Source organism: Hibiscus syriacus, unplaced genomic scaffold, assembly GCF_006381635.1.
Source record: "Hibiscus syriacus cultivar Baekdansim isolate YM2019G1 unplaced genomic scaffold, ASM638163v2 tig00110467_pilon, whole genome shotgun sequence".
NCBI classification, from domain to species: domain Eukaryota; kingdom Viridiplantae; phylum Streptophyta; class Magnoliopsida; order Malvales; family Malvaceae; genus Hibiscus; species Hibiscus syriacus.
In genome coordinates this window covers 1093200-1107935 of record NW_024062749.1, presented here as the reverse complement: position 1 = coordinate 1107935, position 14736 = coordinate 1093200, and positions in this window count along the sequence as shown.

Here is a 14736-nt window from a genome sequence, read left to right as displayed (position 1 = left end):
AATGACCAAAATACCCCTGTAATGGAAATGACCCAAGAATATCACCAAGCTCAAGAATTATTGGATATCCTCGAGCTCTGAAATGAATGGAATAAAACTGAACATCAAAATTACCAAAATACCCTTATGGCCTATATTAAGTAAATGTCTTGGATTAATTAAGGAATCCAAATAAGAAGAGGTGTTGGACTACCCTTAAAAGTTATGGAACACAACTTAAGTGAGCCGATCAACCTTAATGATATGTCAGTACCTGAACGACATAACAAATTAAATTAAAAGAATTTTAATTTTGAAAATGATTTTTCTAAGCATATTCGATATAAATCGAATATCAAAATATTACTCAAAGTATTTCAAAGTTCATTTTAAATCCTTACTAAAGTGTAAAATTAAGTTTTAATCTTAAAATAATTTCAAAACAATTTTACAAAGTATTTCGAATAGTTTCAAAGCCAAAAATTACAGTTTGTCCAGAGGGAACCGATTCCCCCCCAAGGGGTACCGATTCCCCCCTGGGGGTATCGATTCCCCCCACTATTCAACGGTCGAAATATTTGAATTTTACACTTAGGGAACCGATTCCCCTTGAGAGGGTATCGATTACCCCCACGCTCCAAGCAGAAATATTAATTGTTTTCACACTTAAACGGCTCCAATAACTTCATTAATGATCCCCAACGTTCAGAAGTGATTCAAGGTGTATTTAAACAAGCTTAGAAGCCATTGATCAATAACAAGAAACATCAAGCAACTAGAATCAAAGAGAAAGCATCAAACCTAAAGTTTGAGCATTTCAAGCCTATTTTTCATTCAATATTCATTTTTCTTTCAAGAACACTTATTGTGCTCAATTGTATTCATTCTTGAGTGTTATTTTCTTTGTTCTAGAATTGTGCAAACAATCTACCTTGTGAGGATTTCCTTGTAAGTTTGCAAATTTGTATTGTTCTCTTTGGAAAAGAGTGTTCTCAAGAATTTGGGGTATAATTCTTGAGGGTTTGTAAGGTTACTCTTTGTTCTCAAAAGAAAGACAAATTAGTGAATTTGTGGAAAATCCTTAGTGTGGATAGCTAAGGTAGTGGACGTAGACTTTGGTTGAGAAAGTCGAACCACTCAAAATCGTTGTGCAATTACTTTCAATTTTCTGCAAAAGCTTCCACCAAAATTTTTATTGCCAATTCACCCCCTCTTGGTTGATTCCATCGATCGATTAACTCAACAATTGGCATCAGAGCCTAACTCATTTGAAGGTTTAATCGCCTCTTGAGTCGATTTGGGAAGAGTTACATCGATAATCAAAGTCATCAATGGCCTCTACTTCAAACTTCGACTCTGGTCTCGATTCGATGCCCGTCAACAAGCCTCATTTCTTCAATGGAGCTAACTATGCCTATTAGAAAAATATGATGATGTACTTCATTCAAGCAAGTGACATGGGAGCATGGAATGTCGTAGAAGAATGATACATCAAGCCTCTCACTCATCCAAGATTGTGGAGTGAAGGAGATACAAGAATGTTCCAACTCAACTCCAAAGCCATCCATATCATATTTTGTGCTCTTGGACCAGATGAAAACGGAAGGGTTTCATCTTGTACAACAGCCAAAGAAATATGGGACAAACTTCAAGTCACTCATGAAGGTACCGATGAGGTAAAGAAATCTAAAATTAGTATTCTAACGCATATCTATGAAAATTTCAGGATGAAACCAAATGAAGATATCAAAGCTATGATGGATAGATTTTCAACGATTGTCAATTGTCTCAAATCATATGGAGAGATCATTTCAAATGAAAAGCTTGTGAGGAAGTTATTATACTCCCTTCCAAAATCGTGGCAATCAAAGAAGACGACAATCATCGAGTCTAAAGATCTAACGTCCTTAACTCTTGAAGAACTAATCGATTCTCTTCTCACTCATGAAATGATGCTTGAATATGAAGTGGATCTCGATAAGATTGACAAGACACCAAAGGAGAAGGAGAAGAAGAAAAATATTGGAGCTGCTCTCAAATCCACAAAAGATGAGAGTGATTCAAATGACGATGACGATGACGATCACGAGGAAATGGCGTTATTTGCCAAACGATTCAGAAATTTAATGATGCCCAACCGAGGAAGAAAATTCAAACGTCATGAAGGCTTCAAAACTGAATCGAATGAGAAAGACCCGATCATTTGCTATGAATGCAAAAAGACGGGGCATGTCAAATATGATTACCCACAATTGAAGAAAAAGGGTCAATCCAAAAAGAAGCACAAGGCTCATGTAGCTACATGGAGCGATGAAGAAGGTTCCGATGAAGAGGAACAAGAAGTTGCAAACTTGTGCTTGATGGCTATCGGGGAAGATTCTAAGGTAACCTCTAACTCATTCGATTTGGATGAATTATCTTATGATGAGTTATTAGAGGATTATAATGGGTTGGCTTCGGATTATAAGACTCTATTTTCAAAATACAAAAATGATATTTCAAAATTGAAAAATGAAAATAGTCTTATATCCAAGACCAACAATGAGCTTGAAAGTAAGATCAAAGAATTGCAAATCAAAATTAATGATTTTGAAAAGAAAAATACTGATTTGCATAACTTACTTTCAAAAGTTCATGATGATCATCAAAAGAAGATTGATGATCTTAAAACTTCTTTTAATAAGGTTGGAATAAAAAGTTGTGAAAAATGTGAGAATTCAAAATCCAACTTTGTTACGAAAAGTTTTAGAAGCTACAATCATAAAAGTCCTCAACGAACCTTGAATGGTAAAATTGTTAGGAGTATATGGGTTCCTAAAGAATTCATTACTACTAAAGATAATGATGTCCTTCATAAATGGATACCAAAGGGGACAAGGATTTTAGAAACTAGTGAATATGGACCCAAAAGAATTTGGGTACCAAAAATTAGAAATTAATCTATGTTTGTAGGAAAAGGAGCATTGCTACAAGGCAGGGGAAACAAATCCAAATTCATGGTACCTTGATAGTGGATGCTCGAGACATATGGCCGGATACAAAAGCCGGTTTATAGAACTTAACGCCAAAAACGGATGAGAAGCGACTTTTGGTGATAATTCAAAAGGTCAAATTGAAGGTATTGGTACTATAGGTAATACATCTTCCATACAAATTAAAAATGTGTTATATGTGAATGGATTAAAGCATAATCTATTAAGTATTAGTCAATTATGCGATAAGGGATTCAATGTCATGTTTGAAATTAATGGTTGTAAAGTCATTGACATTGCATCTAATCAGGTTATGCTTGTTGGTTATAGAATATGAAACATATACATGGTGTATTTAGATTCTATTAATATGACTAATTTGTGCCTAGTTGCTAAGGATGAGGATGATAGTTAGTTATGGCATAGGAGACTAGGACATGCTAGCATGAGTGTTTTGCAACGGTTAGTTCAAGGAGAATTGGTTCGAGGGCAGCCTAAACTAAAATTTGATAATGATAAAATCTGTGATGTTTGTGCTAAAGGAAAAAAAAAGCGAGTTTCTTTTAAATCCATTAATGATGTGTCAACTAGTAGAGTATTACAATTGATCCATATAGATCTTTTTGGGCCAACTAGGACTACTAACGTGGGTGGAAAACAATACGCATTTGTCTTGGTAGATGACTATTTTAGATATACTTGGATTCTATTCTTAAGTACTAAAGATGAAGCATTAGAAAATTTCATCACATTTTCAAAAGTAATCCAAAACGAAAAAGGTTATTCTATCACTAGTGTTAGAAGTGATCATGGCACTGAATTTGAAAATCTTGGATTTAATGAGTTTTGTAATTCTAATGGTATTGAAGATACTAATTTTTTTATCCATATTATTAATATTAATATTATTATTATTATTATTACTATTATTATTATTATTATTATTATTATTATCATTATTATTATTATTATTAAATATATTTTAAATATATATATAAATAATTAATTACAGGCCAATTACAAATGGACCGGCCCAGTTACAAACAAACCAGAACCGGTCCAGATCAAACCAGAAACCCTAAACATTTGGGGGTTTCAGTTAGGGTTTCCTAACCCTAATCTAGTCGACCGCCTCATCACAGCCGTTGGATCTCAGATCCAACGGTCCTCAGATATGCCAGAAGAAACCCTAGGGTATGATACCCTAGGGACACGCGGCCGCCGCTGCTACTCTCGCCGCTGCCACGTCCCAACCGAAGACTCCAGAAGCTCCAACGCCAGCCGTCCACGCCATGGCTACGGGGTGAGTCACCACTGGTAGTCCGGTGACTCACCGAGACTCCCTCTTCGGACCGGTCCGATGGCCACACCGGTGGTGGCTATAAAAGACCACCCGAACCTGGAAAAAAAAAAGACACAGAGACAGAGAAAAAAGAGAGAGACAGAACCGGAGAAAGAAAAAAAAACAGAGAAACGAAAAAAAACTACTAACCAACGATCTCAGTCAAACATCCCACAACCAGAAACAAAAAAAAAGAAGGAAAAAGGAAGAAGAGAAACTTACCGAGGAAACCCCGACCACCGGATCTCACCGGAACCTTCGAAACACCGAAGGTACTTTTGTAGATTCGCTCCGATTGGGAGCTTTTTAGGAGAAAATACCACCGGAACCGTCCTTAGGACGGTCCGATCTATCTATTAGTGTAAAAATAAATTTTTCCGGCCACCGGATGCGGTGGCCGGCGGTGACAGTCACGGCGGCAGACGGTTGCCGTCCGGTGACCGGCTTCCCTCCGATGAGGGAAGCTAGAGAGAGGGTAGAGAGAAATTTGTTCTCTCTCAGTTAGAGAGAGAACAGAAATGATGAAATGAGAAACTGGCCCGTAGGGCCAGCCGGTTTGGGTTATAAATACCCTCTCCCAAACGACGTCGTTTTGGGGAGGGTATTTCTGTAATTTCCATTAAGGTTAAACCCCGTCCGAAGCCATTCTAATTTGTAATTTTTACATTTTAGTCACTAAATCGATTTTATAATATTTTTAATTCAGTCTTCGAATTTTAATTTTATTCATTTTAGTCCTTTATATTAAAATAATATATTTAGGATAAATAACATATTTAATCCCTTAATTTTAATAAATAATATTTTAATCCCTAGTTTATATTTTTAATTTATTTTATTATAATATCCGAATTTTAGATAATTTTATTTTAGTCACTAAATTATAAAAAAAAATAGCATGTTTAATCCCTGTAATTCTGATTAATTATGAATTAGGTTTTTCAATTTTAATTTCATTATATTTTAGTCATTTATTTTAAGTATTTTTTATTGCTTTTAAATATATAGTTAGAATTGTATTTTTTTTACTTGTTTATATATTTAAATATTGTACAAATATATAATAAATAAATATTTATTTTAAATAAATTATTTTAATATTTAGTTTTCAATATCAAAGAAAAGGACAGTCTTAAAACAACTGGATGTCCTATTCTGATATTTTAAAATTAAAAATTAAACAATATTATTTAAATTAATATTTATCAATATCAAAGAAAAGAGCTGTCTTAAGGCACCTAGAAGTTCTTTTATGATATTTTTAAATAAATAAATATTTTTTATATAATTTTGAAATAATAGGATTATAAATTAAATATATTTTTGAATTTTTAAATTTTAATAATAAGAGACAATTTATAATTAAAAAGTACCAATTTTGGGCGTTGTAGGGGTGCTAATCCTTCCCTAAACGTAATCGACCACGAATCCCTTTTTATTATTAAAAAGAACGAATTTTTGGTTATAAACGCAGATCAGTTCATCTTTTAACTGATGTTTTCTTAAAAACTCTGTTAAAAGATAATTTTTAGGTATTCGACCTACCTAACCCAAAAAGCCGATGGCGACTCACAAATTATTTTTCAAAATTATTTATTCACATCACTTTTCCCGTCAAGTAAATATTTCGTGCCCGGACGAAAACCGGTTACGACAGGTATTAACCATAATTTTTCAGCACCTAGAACCCCTCAACAAAATGGAGTTGTTAAGAGGAAAAATTAATCTTTAAAAGAAATGGCTAGAACCATGCTTTGTGAAAATAATTTGCCAATATATTTTTAGGCGGAAGCCACAAATACCGCTTGTTATGTTGTAAATCGAGTAATGATTAGGCCAATTTTAAAGAAAACTCCATATGAAATTTTCAAAAATAAAAAGCCTAACATTAGTTATTTTCATCCTTTTGGATGTAAATGTTTTGTTTTAAACAACGGTAAAGAAAACCTTGGCAAATTTGATGCTAAAAGTGATGAAGGAATTTTTCTGGGTTATTCCTTAAATTCTAAAGCTTATCGAGTATTTAATAAAAGAACTTTAGTTGTAGAAGAGTCTATACATGTTGTTTTCGATGATAATCTCCTTCCGATGAAGGATTCTTGTGTTAATGATGATGTAGGTATTATAAATACAAATGACGTTGGAGAATCATCATCAAAGGAAGAAACGAAAGATGAGGAAACTCATGATCCTCTCGAGAATCCAACCATTGAAGAAAGGGAAGTATCGTATCCAAGAGAGTACAACTATGTCAAGGATGGTGAAATTATAGGTGATTCATCCAAATGGGTAACAACTCGATCTTCTCTTAGAAATATTTGTAATTACGTTGCATTTATTTCATGCATAGAGCCTAAGAACATTAAAGAAGTATTAAATGATGAACACTGGATTATGGCTATGCAATAAGAGTTAAATCAATTTGAGAGAAGTAAAGTATGGACATTAGTTGAAAGGCCTAGTAATAAATCTATTGTAGGTACTAGATGGGTATTTAGGAATAAGCTTGATGAGAGTGGTAATATAGTGAGAAACAAGGCTAGACTTGTTGCTCAAGGGTATACTCAAGAAGAGGGCATAGACTATGATGAAACATACGCTCCCGTAGCTATGATGGAAGCAATTAAAATGTTATTAGCATTTGCATGTTTTCATGAATTTAAACTATATCAAATGGATGTTAAAAGTGCATTTTTAAATAGTTTTATAAAAGAAGAAGTGTATGTGGAACAACCTCTAGGTTTTGAAGATTCAAAAATTTCGGATCATGTTCTTAAATTGACAAAAGCACTTTATGGTTTAAAACAAGCTCCTAGAGCTTGGTATGAAAGATTGTCAAACTTTTTAATTGAAAAAGGTTTTTCAAAAGGGAAGGTTGACACTACATTGTTTTTAAAGCATAAAGGTAAATATTTATTAGTAGTTCAAATTTATGTTGATGATATAATATTTGGTTCTACTAATGATGTTCTTTTCCAAGAATTTTCTAAGCTAATGCAAAGCGAATTCGAAATGAGCATGATGGGGGAGCTCTCATTTTTCTTGGGACTCCAAATCAAGCAAAGAAAAGATGGTATCTTCATCAATCAAACTAAGTACGTCAAAGATATGCTCAAGAAGTTTGGACTGGAAAATGGGAAACCTTATGACACTCCAATGAGCTCTTCTACAAAGCTTTACTTGGATGAATGAGGTAAATGTGTGGATGTTAAATTATATAGGTCAATGATTGGTTCTTTGCTCTATCTAACTGCAAGTAGACCAGACATTATGTTTAGTGTTTGCTTATGTGCTAGATTTCAATCATGTCCTAAGGAATCACATTTACTAGCTATTAAGAGAATCTTTAGATACCTTAAGGACACTCCTAGTTTAGGACTTTGGTATCCTAGAGACTCTAGCTTTAGCTTGCATGCCTTTTCTGATGTCGATTATAGAGGATGCAAATTAGATAGAAAAAGCACCTCCGGTACTTGCCAATTCCTTGGAAATATATTGATTTCTTGGTTTTCAAAGAAACAAAATTGAGCTGTATTATCTACCACTGAAGCCGAATACATTTCATCTGATAGTTGTTGTGCACAAATTTTATGGATGAAACAACAACTTTTTGATTATGGAATTGAAGTATGTATCATTCCTATCAAGTGTGACAATATTAGTGATATTTGTCTCACTAAAAATTCCATCCAACACTCTAGAACTAAGCACATTGAAATAAGATATCACTTCATTAGAGACCATGTCACTAAGGAAGATGTAGTTCTAGAATTTGTTGATACTTTGCATCAATTAACGGATATCTTTACAAAACCTTTAGACAAGGAACGTTTTTGGACACTTAGGAGAGAATTAGGTTTAACTGACCTATCTTCACTAAGTGTTTAAAATAATTTTGGCATTTTAAAGAATAAATGAAAAATGCTTATAATAGTAATTTCTGATTACATTCATTGCTATTAGTTAGGGGGAGTTTATGATTCTTGATGAAAAAATTAACTTTATGTTCAAATGTAGTTTAAGGATTAATTTGATTGATTGAACATAATTAATTTTTGATACATGAGTTACCAATACCACTATAGAAGATTAATTTAGCATTTTGAGTGTTTAAAATACAGATTTTTTAATTATAGGGCAGAGGGAATCGATACCCCCTTGAAGGGGAATCGATTCCCCCTTTGAAGGGGAACCGATTCCCCCTAGGGGAATCGATACCCCCTGGGGTTCTGGTTTTTTAACACGGGCATAACCCTATTTTTTGCTAAAACCCTCCCTTCCTCTTTACGTCGTGCTCTTCTCCTCTCTCACCCTATCTCCTCTTTGCTTCATAACATCTATTTCTAGTCGGAATTTCATCATTTTTCAAATCCTAAACCTGCTAGCATCATTAAAATCGTGCAAACAACATCAAAATCCACTCAATCTCATCTTTCAAGGTAAATTTTTCTAAACTCTCTATTTCATTGATTTTGAACATAGGACTAGTTTCAATTAGTTCTAGATAGAAATAGTGATCGGGCATTGATTGTTTAGTGATTAGAAACTAGATTTTACAACTAATTTCATCAAAAACACAAGAATTTTCCAAAATTCTTTGAAATTTTTGAAATAAAAAAATGTTTTTCAAATTATTGTGTTTTGATTTAATTATGTTGTTGTTATGAAAACTATACATATATTGATTTTCAAAACCTCATTTTTCAATAAGTTTTTCAAAAACTTTGCCCATTAGGATTAGTTTAGAGAACTTTGAAATATTGATGACTCAATTGAGTTTTGGGATTGATTACATTGCATACATGTGTTTTATAATTGCAGGTTACTCATTCTATTCTGATTTCCTAAACCATGTCCAATCCTAAACGTGCTAGGTCATCATTTAGTCGCTCAAACCGTCAATCCAACCCACCTCCAAATCCTCCACCTATTCCTCCAATTCCTAATCATAATCCTGTTGATCCTAATATGACTATCCAAAACTCGTGCTTCAATCATCCTGGTCCTAGAAATCATCATTTTTGGTATTATCAATATTTTGACTCTTACAAAATTAGAGAATAATATATCCCTTCTCTTCAAGCTATGATAGATATCGATTTTAGATATCTTCCTCTTTTACAAGAGTAGAAATTTGATAAACTTTGTGACCTTGAACCTATAGTTTACCATCAACTTGTTCGCATATTCTTTTCTAATGCCGTGTGTGTTAAAAACTGAGCTCAAACCAAAAATCTCCTAGGATAATTCTTCCATTTTGACTCGGCTTACATAGCTTATGAATTAGGATTAGATAATGATGGTATATCAAATGAAAAATAGTTTTTAGGTTCTCGTTATAAAAGAAGGGATAGTGCGAGTGTCTTAGATCTTCATGATCGTTTTCTTCATCTAATGATTTCTTGGTGGTTTCGACCATTTGGAGGTCGTTACTCAACTCTTAAAGCCTTGGATCTTTGGTGGTTACATTGTTTCCAAAACAATATTAAAATAAACCTACCTCATATTATTTTTGCTGAAATTGTTGAAACCGTAAATCTTGTTCCTAATAAGAAACTCTGTTCATCTCTAGTTTACGGTTGCATTCTAAGTAATCTATTTTCTAAAGTCAGGCTTAGGGTTGGTCTAGATGTCGTCTTTCCTCTCAAGAAACAAATTAATCTTCTTTCCTTAACGAGAGCGGGATGGATAAAGAATAAGAAAACTGGTGAATGGGTTCGAAGCACTGAGCATACTCTGGGAGCTAGTTCTTCACAAACTCCACTAGCAGCTGACGACGATCCTGATCTTGAACAATTAATGCGAGATATCGATGAAGCCGAAGATGAGCCTGAGCAGCCCGAGGAGCAAGCACAACAAACAAATCAAATGCCTCCATATTTTTAATCTTTTATGGAGACATTCGATTTCTGATATGCTACCATATATTCGCGCTTTACTTCTATAGAGTCTCATTTATCCACAATGGGAGCTCAACAATTGGAAATTCTCCGGGAGATGCGCACAAACAACTATTCTATGAATGAACGCATTTATGCACTCTCACATGAGATGGCTACTATGCGAGCTCATTTTCCTCCTCCCAATCCTCCTACGGATGCTTGATTCTGTGTTTTGCTTTAGTACTTTGAACTTAAAGCTTATTGTTTAAACATTTTGAATGTTTTTGGATTGTTTTACTTTTGTTGTTGGATATTTGAACTTATTTGATGGATTATGGATGTTTGAACTTATATTTCTAAATATTTGGTTTGGTTAAACTTATTCATTATTGCATCATTTTCATCATGTTAGATATATGACAAATTTTGCCATATCACATTGTTTATGAATATTGATTATGAAATTAATGGCTGACGTTTCTCTTGATTGTGTTCTTAGCAGCTTAAGCTATATTTATAATCAATTGGCTAATTACTTTTCAAAACCTTGTTTAAATTCTTTTAAAATGTTTTTTTGATTTAACAAAAAGGGGGAGAAGTGTTAAAGTAAAGGGGAGTAGTTTAAAATCAAAATTCATTTTAAAATTAGAAAATCTTAAAATGTTTTGTTATATCAAAAAGGGGGAGATTGTTGAAAACATTTTGATGTTTCGATATAACAAATTAAATTAAAAGAATTTTAATTTTGAAAATGATTTTTCTAAGCATATTCGATATAATTCGAATATCAAAATATTACTCAAAGTATTTCAAAGTTCATTTTAAGTCCTTACTAAAGTGTAAAATTAAGTTTTAATCTTAAAATAATTTCAAAACAATTTTACAAAGTATTTCGAACCGTTTCAAAGCCAAAAATTACAGTTTGTCCAGAGGGAACCGATTCCCCCCCAAGGGGATACCGATTCCCCCTGAATGGTTTTGTTCCGAGAAAAATAGAATGCTCGGAGGGAACCGATTCCCCCCAGGGGGTATCGATTCCCCCCGCTATTCAACGGTCGAAATATTTGAATTTTACACTTAGGGAACCGATTCCCCTTGAGGGGGTACCGATCCCCCACGCTCCAAGCAGAAATATTAATTGTTTTCACACTTAAACGACTACAATAACTTCATTAATGATCCCCAACGTTCAGAAGTGATTCAAGGTGTATTTAAACAAGCTTAGAAGCCATTGATCAATAACAAGAAACATCAAGCAACTAGAATCAAAGAGAAAGCATCAAACCTCAAGTTTGAGCATTTCAAGCCTATTTTTCATTCAATATTCATTTTGCTTTCAAGAACACTTATTGTGCTCAATTGTATTCATTCTTGAGTATTCTTTTCTTTGTTCTAGAATTGTGCAAACAATCTACCTTGTGAGGATTTCCTTGTAAGTTTGCAAATTTGTATTGTTCTCTTTGGGAGAGAGTGTTCTCAAGAATTTGGGGTATAATTCTTGAGGGTTTGTAAGGTTACTCTTTGTCCTCAAAAGAAAGACAAATTAGTGAATTTGTGGAAAATCCTTAGTGTGGATAGCTAAGGTAGTGGACGTATACTTTGGTTGAGAAAGTCGAACCACTCTAAATCGATGTGCAATTACTTTCAATTTTCTGCAAAAGCTTCCACCAAAATTTTTATTGACAATTCACCCCTTCTTGGCCGATTCCATCGATCGATTAACTCAACACATAGATATTATTTGAATGTGTGTTCGTCTTCTCAAGTTTGGTTCGATGATAATTTTGGTAATATTCATCTAAGAAACTTTAGATCGCATTCAGTACTAAGAATTTTATATTTGTTCGACAAATCAACCACGAAGACCGAACTGAACTAAAAGGAAATACAATATGTATCCGAAATTCAGAAACGTCCGGAATTACTCTGGAAAATTCCAAAGTAGTTGGAATAGACTTGACTGCTAAATGAACTAGGTAACCTCAAGGACTGAGGATTAAGTAATAGATTGGAATAAACCTGAAAACTCGGATGAACTTACGTGATGTATCATCCCTATGGATTATGAATCACAAATCAAGTACGTCGGCATTTCCTGATATAGTTGAAACATGGAAATGAGATAAAGACCATTAAAATATCTGTTAGTCTCCTTAAGATCTGTTCAGTGATGACTCAGAAGGTGATCTATGGATAAGAATATTTGGTATTAAATAGTAAATACCCTGGAAGGTTAATGAATTTGACAAGTATTAGTTCTGGGAGCTATTCATCTGGAGTTGTTCGATAATCTGATCAATCGACATAGATTGTAAAGGTCCTGAATCTTCGTTATTCTTTATCAGCTCAAATCATTCTGGTCATGTATGAAAACATAAGTAACTCATATGTAAAGGATTTTGAATGCCTTTCTGATTACGTAGAGCTTCTGATAAATGTTTGAATAAGATGATCATGATAAACATATTATGAATGACTGATGATTTTGTCAGTTAACAAACTCTTCTAATAGTGATTCTAATTTCCGGCATTCTATCGGTAAACTAAAGATTTGTGTTTCTCTGCCCGATAAGATTATCATGTATCTCTAAATAATATATGGAAACTCTAGTGTGTTCCCTACTTATATGAATATTTTATCTGATTTCTGATTTGAATTCTGTTTTGACATCTGATCTGAAATCTGTTTTGATTCCTAACCTGGATTCTGTTATGATATTTGATATGAATTATGTTTTGATTTCTGATATCTCCGTTTACCAACGGAGAAATGTTTTATCTGGGGGTTTATTGTTGGAGGAAGATTATCTGCAAACTCTTCGGCTTTGTGCTCAGGGTCTAAATGGCATGTGCGGTTGGGTGTATGGTTCTGGGGAACCTACACATTTATGATGTGAACGGATGGGGGTATATATATATATATATATGTTTTAAAAGATCTGTATCTTTTTACTGGTTTTACGAGAACACACTAGAAACCCTATTCTGATCTCCTGAACCTAGACATCCAAAATATTTCCATCTGAAATGAATACTATCTGTTACTATCTGCGATATCAATGGACCTCAGCTCAGCCTAAAAAAATCTGTAGATATCTGAACCAATAAGGAAATGTATGTTTATCTGTATCTGCAAGTTCTTCAGCATCATCTGGTAGTTCTGTATTACTGAGCTTTCTGAAGCTCATTCTATTACTCAACATTGCAGGTTAAAAGAATTGTATCAGTGCAGCTATCGACATCAGTAAGGGAGTTCTTCCGGCGTTATTTGTAGAGTACTGTACATGTGATTAGGGAGCATGTAATTGTATTTTGGTTTTATATGTGAGTCTGAAAATCTGTTTTAATTCTACATACCAATTAATGATTTTATGAATTTACATGTTTTGATAAAAAAATTTAAATTTTCTGCTATTTTTACAGTGTTTACTTCAGTGACCCTAATATGACACTCTAAATCAAATCAGGTTAACCACATCGACCTGAGAGGCCATACAATCAATAGTATCCGAATCCATTGAGAAAGGAGATAAAATCATCAAATTTTGATCGGCTATTTCCCTATGGAGTACAAAGGTTCAACGCAGAGAGGAAAGAGAGAGGTGTCACCGTCTAATTTTTCTGAAACCGTTGATCAGCATCAAGTGGTTTTAGGTTAAAGAGAAGAAATTATAAAATCTATAAGGTGATTGGATGGGATGATTAGAGCAAAACACAGTGGTTTCTGTAGCACTCTTGATTGCTGTTATTTCTTTATAAAGAAGGTTTAAGATTAATTAACATCACAAGTAATTGGAAATAGATGTAGGTTTGTCGGGAGAGAGGCTGCAGTAGGACCAGCCGGCTACGACCTGGACAAAATCTAAATTTTAATACTAGTTTTTTAATCAAAGTTTTGCTGATCACTTTTCCCTGTGCATTTACTGCCTCTGCCAGTGGGGCTATACTCATTCAACTCCATCTCTCTACCTTTGAGGCAACCAGTGGTATATGATATGAACGAGTGGATGGGATCATGATCCTCAATTTATCCTTTTCCTCCAGTTATGTAAATCTCACTCTTTATATATCTTGATGAATCTTCCAAATTTCTTCTAGATATGCCATCTTGTACGAAAAATTATCTCTGAGAAAAAGAATCAAAACCATGGATAATTGCAAAAACACTCTCGAGACCTTCATTCTCGAATTACACAATTGGGATTCTTCTGCTTGATAGAGACATGCATTCAATCGGTTTATGCTTCGTATTCAGGGATAAATAAAATTTTAAAAATATATTTTTTTAACTTTAAATTATTTGAATTTAGAATTCGAATTAAATTTGAAACTAGTAAATTCAAATAATAAAAAATTTAAAAATTAATATGACATTCTTTGATCTTTAACTAAGTAATTTAATTGTTTTTATGATTTGATTTTTTATTTTTTTTTTCAATTCCTCATTTATTTTAATTTTTTTTCCATCAAATTTGAAGTAGGCTCTCATCAATCACTTAGAATATATGTTTAATTTCATTTTTTTACAATGATTTTTTTGCATTTCTTTAAGTTTATCCTT